At 34.6% G+C, this 8,654-nt stretch overlaps 1 long non-coding RNA gene across 1 annotated transcript; it reads left to right on the forward strand.

Moving 5' to 3' along the window:
• The first annotated feature begins 4,649 nt into the window (after positions 1-4,649).
• LOC119642119 lies at positions 4,650-4,946 on the forward strand. The gene is made up of 3 exons (XR_005247956.1): positions 4,650-4,695; positions 4,757-4,825; positions 4,915-4,946. It is a non-coding gene; the product is annotated as an uncharacterized LOC119642119 (long non-coding RNA).
• The last annotated feature ends 3,708 nt before the right edge of the window (positions 4,947-8,654 follow it).

Here is an 8,654-nt window from a genome sequence, read left to right on the forward strand (position 1 = left end):
AACGTGATCGTTAGCGTTGGAATCCGTGTTGTGAGGGTAAGTGGACTGTCATGTGGAATGTGTAGTAGACGTGAGGGATGGTATTGTGTGTGTGTATGTGTGTGTGCGCATGGGTGGCGTTTGGAGTGTGGTGGGATCGGGAAGTGTGCGGACATCGTTCCCCCGTATATATACTACTACTATACGAAAAGGCCAAAAAATTACTGAAGTGAAGTTAGCCCCCCAAGATAACACACGTTTTTTATGGTTCTTGTCTTCGCTAAAAATGTCTTTGCTGAGTTACAATGTATTGCGAAATGAATAACAATAAAGTAAAATAAGTATTAAAATTTAATAATCTTAGCGAACGTGCACATATAAAACATACTAAGTCGCTAATTACGGACGCAAAACCACAAATGCTTAGTTATTGCTAGTAAATCTCATGCAAAGGTACGTTACAAATGAGTACGTTAAAATCGTGTTATAACTATTTTTAGACTACAGTTTTTTGGTATGTCTTAAAGGACGCTATAACCTATCAGAAAAACATAACTTCATTACCCTGTATAGGGGACATCACCTCGAAATTCGCCAAAAATCGGTCCGCTCCATATTCACAATACCGTAAGGCAAAATGTTGCGTAAATGTTGCTAATGAAATGTTTGATTTTATACACATAATGTTTTTGTCTTTTTTTAGCATGCATGTTTAAGATTACGCATTAGGCGGATATATTTCCAATAGTAACGCATTTGTCCATACACTTGCTTAAGAATTTATATGTATGGTATTGAGTTGTCGTCATTTTTCTAAATATGAATCGCGTATAATTTTGTTGAAGACATTCTATAGGCTAATAGAATATATGCTATGGTAAAAATGTTCGTGTGCGTTTGTGCGTGCGCTTAGCAGTCACTTCACTACCTGTTTTCTCTTTCTTATGATTTGTATCGATAAAAATTCAGTTTATGACTTTTGGGTATGACGACATATATTCTAAGGAAAAGAAGAAGACAACATTACATGAATATATATATATTTTCTTCATTCGGCAGTGGGATGTACTTTCCGCGGTGTCATTTACTTCGGCATATATTATGCCATATAACTTATTTTATTTAAAGACGATATGGTACTTAAAGTAATTGCAATATAATTACAATGAATAAATCATATAATTAATAAGTAGTTCTCTTAAGCCGAAAATTTTGGATTTTTGGATTTTTTCAATTTGTTTTATAAATTCATAAATGATGAGGGATAAACTTAGAAATTATAGCAATTCATTTACATAAAATTCATTTCGCTTGAGATACTCAATCGAATATTATCAAGAGTAGAGTCCAATTGATTTTGAAGTGCTTTAATATTTAAACGAACAGATATCATCATCTTACATTGAAACGAACATCGTTACTAGTGAAAATTGTGACCAGAGTTTTTAGTGGGTTGCTACTACATCAAATTTGGGACTTAGTTAATTTCTGCAACATTTTTTGCAAACTTTTTAAAAATTAAAATTAAGTAAGTACTTTTTGCATTTTATTAATAACCTTGTTAAAGAACAATATAAAACAAATATGGCTGTTGATGGAACTTCGTTGAAATTTTCGTTTGGAGCTATAAATCTCATTTTTTTTTAGTATTCCACCTTGCTAGAAGAAAGTTAAAAAAGAAATCCATAGATTTTGATGAGTTTTTTAAATTTCTTATGCTAGAAGTTCATAACAGGAACATTAAGTTAAATAAAAATTCTCTACAAGTGGGGAAAAATAGCAAAAATTCCTTACTAAATTCATTGTGTAGGAATTTAAAGAAAAAACCTAATCTAAAGAACCATGTATGTTTAATATGGTTTTGTCGTAAAAATTTCGATAAAATCTTAGAAAAATTAAAGGATAAACATTCTGATAAACGTTTTATTTCAACTGATGGTAAACATTTCTCCACCAAATTAACAGTTTCTCCGCCAAACCTATCTTCGTTAAGCGAAATAGTTTGCGAAAAACCAATTCCATTCATCTCAATGAAAACGGATGTTGAAACGCAGGCAGTTTTGTGGGGTTCGGACAATAGGGACATAAAAGTATTAAACTTTTCAAATTTGTGAAGAGTTTTATAGAACAGAATACACAATTGACAAGTTTTCCTTCAAAAATAGAAGAAGATAGGTCCATAAATATGGAAATGAAATTGCCCGAGACAGTTGCTCAGGAAAACTTAGAAAATGTTATCATCGAGCAGTCAATTCCTTCTGAAAACTCTCATCAAATCTCTAAAGACTGCTCCGAGCCTTTTTATTTTTCTGTACCGTTTAACGCTACGAAAAGTTTTATAGATAATAATGGAAAATTTAATAAAAATTATTCCTATTTTATAAAGCATTACTTGGCTGAGGCGATTGATGTCTATAATGCAATAGTTAAATCAGAAACTGAAGATGAGACGATCAGTACGAATGTTAGCTTTTTCGGTTATAGAAATAAAACCTTTGTTAAGACTATAGAGAAATGTCCTTTAGAAATTAAAGACATCAAATATCAAAAAAACAATTTTGCTCATATAAGAGCTTATTGCTGTAGGAATTCGAGAAAAGATAAAATTTGTTTAGAATACGATATATTCGTGGTAGAAAAGCCAAAGACGGGTCAGCCATTGCAATGCTGCTTCACAACTAGAGGTGTTTTCAATCATACCTTTTTTAAAACCTCTCAAGTGAGAGGATATAAACGCGTAGTTTTCCGTGAAGAAATGAAAAACATTCTTCCAAAACAGGCTCGGGTGAATTTTTTAAACAAACTAGATAATAAAGATTTGGAAGCCTACAATTTAGGTGAAGTCAAGTCTGAGGGTGTCTACAAGAAAATAAGAAGTGAAATTATTAGAGAGAATGACTTATCTAGCGACGATCTGGACGATTTGAGGAAGCGATATGCAAAAAACCCAACCGAGGAAGACCAATTTTTCCAATATCTTGCCGAACCGTGTGAAGTTGGGCTATTTTCGAAAGAAAAAAAAAAAGGGCCTTTTTGTTGCGGGCTAAAATTCGCGTCGACGTTCCCCCATATATATACTACTTATGATAATCGAATTGCTTTGAAACAAGTTATCTCACATTTGTCAAGATGAACACATCAAGTCCCTTCAGGAATATTTTTATTTATAAATTTTATGTTTTCGTTTTGTTTATTTTCCCGGTCATCGTTAATTTGATATTTCTGCTAACTCCGACTGCATATAAAGCGGGTAAGTATTTCTGGTAATCCAATTACTCTGAAACAAGATATCTGGCACTTGTCAAGATGAACACATAAAGTTCCTTCAGGAATATTTTTATTTATAAATTTCATGTTTTCGTTTTGTTTATTTTCCCGGTCATCGTTAATTTGATATTTCTGCTAACTTCGACTGTGTATAAAGAATGTAAGTATTTGTAGTAATTGGATTACTCAGCCAAACAAATTTGCTTGTATTGGTCAACGTGAACTTATGTATTTTATATATTATTTTTCGAGTGATTGCTTATTTCACGTCTTTGCTAACTTTGACTGCATACACAGGTTGTAAGTATTTCTGATAATCGTAATACATTGTAACAATTTTTCTTGTGTTAGTTAAGATAAACAAATAAAGTTGCTTTGCCAAATATTTAAATAATTTCGTTTTCCCTTTTTTATCTTTCTTTTTATGGTTAATGTGGTATTTGTGTTAATTTCGACTGCATACAAAGATCTGTGTAAGTATTTCTGGTAATCGATTTGTCTAAAACATATTACATTCAGTTAGTCTAGACGTACACATAAAGCTCCTTCAAGCATAATGTGATATGTAAACTCTGACCATTTTTGTATCATGCTTTGTCTTGTAATAATTTAAAACTTTCATGTTTCTTTTCCACATGCAGTTTGTGTAGCTCCTGGTGACGAATATTTTGTTGGTAATACTATAGGACATTACACTGCACACATTGGAGTCGCCACAAACGGTATGTATTCTCGTTAACTCCAGCGAAAAACATAAGCAATTTAATCAAAAACTTTAGATCCCTGCACCTTACCCGGACCGGAGGGAACTAATTATTATTTAAAATGGAACCACGGCTTGCCATTCGGTATATAACGCACTTGCTCTGATTGAATTATGTTGGAAATAACTTATACCTTTTAATGTTTGTAGCTGGATTGCGACGTCCAACTCACAAAAAATGTAAGTATGCAGTCAATTTTTAATTTAAAAAACTTGTCTGCGCTATTGACTACACTGCAAAACAAAGTCATAACATCCGCCTACATGTATAGATGGTGATTGTTTTGAAAGCGTAATTTTTAACAAACTTGGCTACTACCTGTGGGTTCCTCCTGAGTCTGACAAAATAGGTATGCATTTGTATGAATTGAATTTTAATGCGAAAAATTCACATCTGCGAAATATATAGGTATGTGCGTGAGTCCATCCGGAAGTTATGTGTGGCATCATGGCCAATTACCGAAGGGTAAGTAATCGCACTAATCACTATGTCATTGGAATATAAAACTTATATCAGTAAATAAACATAGAAAAACAACGTGAAGGTATGGTCCCGCCAACGCCAACGCCAACCCTTACTGGTACGTATTGGTGATAATGGTATTTTAAAGTAAAAAGTTTACGTCTTCTGATAAATATAGATTTCGTCTTTCCCGAAAATAACAGTACTATGAAGTCACTACTTGGTATGTAATAGCTTTGTGTTATAATCTAAAAAACTTATGTCTTCTTTGGCACCAAATATAGGTTCGATACCGCCGCCAGACGAAGAATATACAGAGACTCCGGAAGCTGTAACCGTGTCTCCCCAAACAGGTATATACAAATTGTGTTTTATGTATGTATTTGTTCTATAACTTACCTATACCTCTTTACATGACAACACTATGGACTACACAAAGTAGAAGCTGGACCGATGATTATTCCAGCCCCCCAAGGTATGTGTGATTGTGTTGCACGATGCTTACAACTGCAAAAGAAGATAAGTGTTTACTAATTTATATTTACATCTTTCCATGATAATACTATGCTCCGTCCATTTTGGGACCTGAAGAAGTAACTGTGGTGCCCATTCCAGGTATGTGCAAATTATGTTTGTGTATGTAATTAATATAGCACTTATCTACACCTCTTTACATGACAACACTATGGATTATACAATATAGAAGCGGAACCGACGATTATTCCAGCCCCCCAAGGTATGTGTGATTGTGTTGCATTATGCTTACAACTACGAAAGAGGATAAGTGTTTACTAATTTATATTTACGTCTTTACATGACATCACTATGAATCGTCCACATTAGGACCGGAAGTAGTGACCACTGCACCCATTCAAAGTACGTAGACATTTTTTTGCTGTCATCATATCTCTCAAAGAGCGCAAGCGTTAACTCATTTACATTTTTCTCTTTCCTTCGCGCTGCAATGGATCATCTTCAGCCGGTCCATATATACCGGCGCCTTCCTATTATCCGCCCTCCTACCTACCACCGGGGACTACGAGCGTGCCTAAAACAGTGAACATCTTCTTATAAACTTATATTTAGATTTAGCAAATACAATTCTTTTTTGGTGGTTTGGGGTTTATTAGTAAATAGCAATTGCTAACCATTTTAAAATTAATCATTAATTGAAATTAAAATAAAATGAATTGTATCAGTCGGATTATCTATGGGGATGTCTTTCGTGACAATAGTGGACATTGGTCTGGTAATGGCAACTGAAATGAATTGTACTGTGACGAGCTCAAATATAAATGTTAATAACTGATAAAAAGCATTAATTGTTGTTTTAAAACAATTTGACTCAAATTTATTTTATATTATGTGAAAACAAACTCCGTAACTATGCAATGCTAACGAGAGATATTCAGAGTAGTAAGTATTGCGGTCGAGCAGAATTAAATTCATAGTTTGTCTGGATACCATGAGCTGAATTTTTCCATATAAATATTTTTGTGTTCGAATTATAGATGAGCTTATAAATGAAATTTACATTTCTAATTTGCAGTTAATGTATTCTTTTGAACTTATCTTAAACTGATGCGAGACGCGTAAGAAAAGTAAATAAAAACCTTGCATGAAAGAAGATGAGCGAGTTTTTGCGTCAAAACTGTCTCTCTCTCTCTCTCTCTAAGTTTTTTCATCGAAGTTTAAGTTAGAAGAAAGTTAATGCATAATGTAGCTGCACATTATTCTATATTGTTTCCCGTTTTTCGAGAGTCCAACAAGATATAAGTTTTGTTTTGCTTTCTTTCAACTGTCACTTGAGAACTGCACAACACATAATTTAGCCAATAGTTCCAAAAAGTTGAAGTCACTTCTTAAACCTACAAGTACGTATTGCCCCCACAGGTTCCCCCCTAGGAGATCTTGTCAAGTGTACACTCATACCGAAAATTATAGCTTTAATGCGTGTGATTCGCGTCGTTGGGTTATTTATCAGTCTCGGTCCGCATTCTTATTTGTCCATGTCTTAATTCGGATGACGGATCACCGCTACTCATATTCTTTCTTTATATTACTATCTTTCACTTGTACTAATCTATACTTACATTGTAATTATGAGAGGAAGAGAGGGAATTATAAGGAGAAGTCTGCTTGTATACAATGATGATAGTTCTTGGCTTTAGGGAATGGTCCTTGTCTCTTTGATCATCAAGCTAGTTAATTGAGCTTAAGTTTTTTTGTTAACATTTGTAAAACTGTTTTTGAAGAAAACTTGTGGATTGAAATGAAACTCGGTTTTGAAAATAAAATAATTCAAATTTGTGTGAATATAAAAATTAGCCAAGTTTGAAAGGGAAAGAAAGCACTATTTTGGTAAGCAAAAGAAACTATTTTGTTTAGGAGAAGGCAAAGGAACATGTGAGACGTCAAAGTCATTCCTCGTTTTGACCTCATATGCCCTTTGTCTCGCTGGCAGAGCTATTAGATTAGATTAGAGGCAAACAAACGACCGGTTTGGGGAAACTCAATCAGAAAACAGCTGCCATACGATAAGGTTGGCAAAAGGCAACCTTGCGGAAAGTACGAATTAGGTATTTTATCGTCGTCCGAGTCGAGGGGCCGAAAATTTGCGTCTGCTGTCTTGTCTTATTCCACATATTTTTACTCTGACTATGAAGTTTTTCAACAGCGTATAGCGTGAAGAGTTGGGGATGCTTCGTTTCTTTGTCTGATCTGTAAGCCAGTTAGTTTGTATATGTATCTATTTGTCCGTTATGTCATTGTCTTCTCCACTACTCATCCAATATCCACTTATCGCGCACTGCACATACCGCCGTCGCATATGCGTTTATAAATATGTGAAGGATAAAATTTTTAATCAAAATATCAGTTATCCTGTTCATATGAATTTTCGTCACATATCACATATGATGCCGAAAAGACCGTCAATGGCAAAAATGGCGTCTAACAGTCGCCCATTACCTCGCAAGTTTCTCTTAAACATTTATAACTTAACTTTTTCGCCGACTCAATCAATTGAGCGAGTGAATGGATGCGTTCATCGCGGCCAATCCTCATTGACGTTCACACATTTTAATAGAATGTGTGTTTATATCCACCAGAATAAGACGGGGGTACACTAATTTTGTTTTTTTCCATAATGTATGTAACACCCAAAAGGAAGCTTCAGAGACCCTGTAAAGCATATATATTCTTGATCAGTGTGAAATTCCGAGTTGATTTGCCCATGTCCATCCGTCTGCGTGTCTGTTTGGTGCTTGTTGTTGGCACTCCCCTAGTCGAAAAAGGGAAGATATCAACTCCAAATTTGGTGGAAACATTGGAAGTTTTGCATGCGTGTTGGTATTGCAAATGGGGCCAAACTGATCAGAACAGAAGACTGCAGTGGAACGAGAACGGCTATGGCCACGGAAAATTACCACTGATTAAATTGCATTTTTTTCACTTTTTTGAGACCTTATCATAAGGCACACAATACAAAATATGTAAAATTATTTTGCACATTTGTCAAATGAAGCAATGTTATCTGCCGAAAAAGGGATTAATTCTAAAATGAATATGGTGGGCACGGCGATCTAGTGGATTAATTTTCTTTTAATTATAAGAGCGATATGGATTTCAAATAAAAGAACTTGGAGAGAAAAATGTTAATGGTATTATGGTGGGAATGCATGATTCGGCTCCCACCGACTATAACTTTCTTACTTGTTTTTTTATCGACATGTGTCACCCACACCCTGACACCCAAGTCACCATAAAGGCCCTGAAGAGTAAGTAAAGCCATTCAAAATTACGTGGGGGAGCACAACGATGTACACATAATATGGAATTCTAGCCATTTTCAGGCAGGTCCGGAGACTTTCTGCGACGCTTCAAGAAGTCAGATTAATTCGAATCGAATGGCCATTGGAAGCAAAGGGCAGGACAATGTCATTTGCAATAATACAAACGATCGCAAAAAAAATAAATCAAACAAATACTAAATTTTAAAATATTGATCCTTTCAAGCGCACTTTTGTTGCAAATTGTTAAAAGAAAAAGCTTCCATTTCACATATCGAACCCTTCGACTTTCACCAAGAAAAGAAAGATGCAAATATTCGACACACTATGTAGCGTCGTTTGTGTTAAACACTTTGTTTTTTCTCTTTACTTTTCATTCAACGAAACTGTA

Source organism: Glossina fuscipes, unplaced genomic scaffold (genome assembly GCF_014805625.2).
Source record: "Glossina fuscipes isolate IAEA_lab_2018 unplaced genomic scaffold, Yale_Gfus_2 216, whole genome shotgun sequence".
Lineage (NCBI taxonomy): Eukaryota > Metazoa > Arthropoda > Insecta > Diptera > Glossinidae > Glossina > Glossina fuscipes.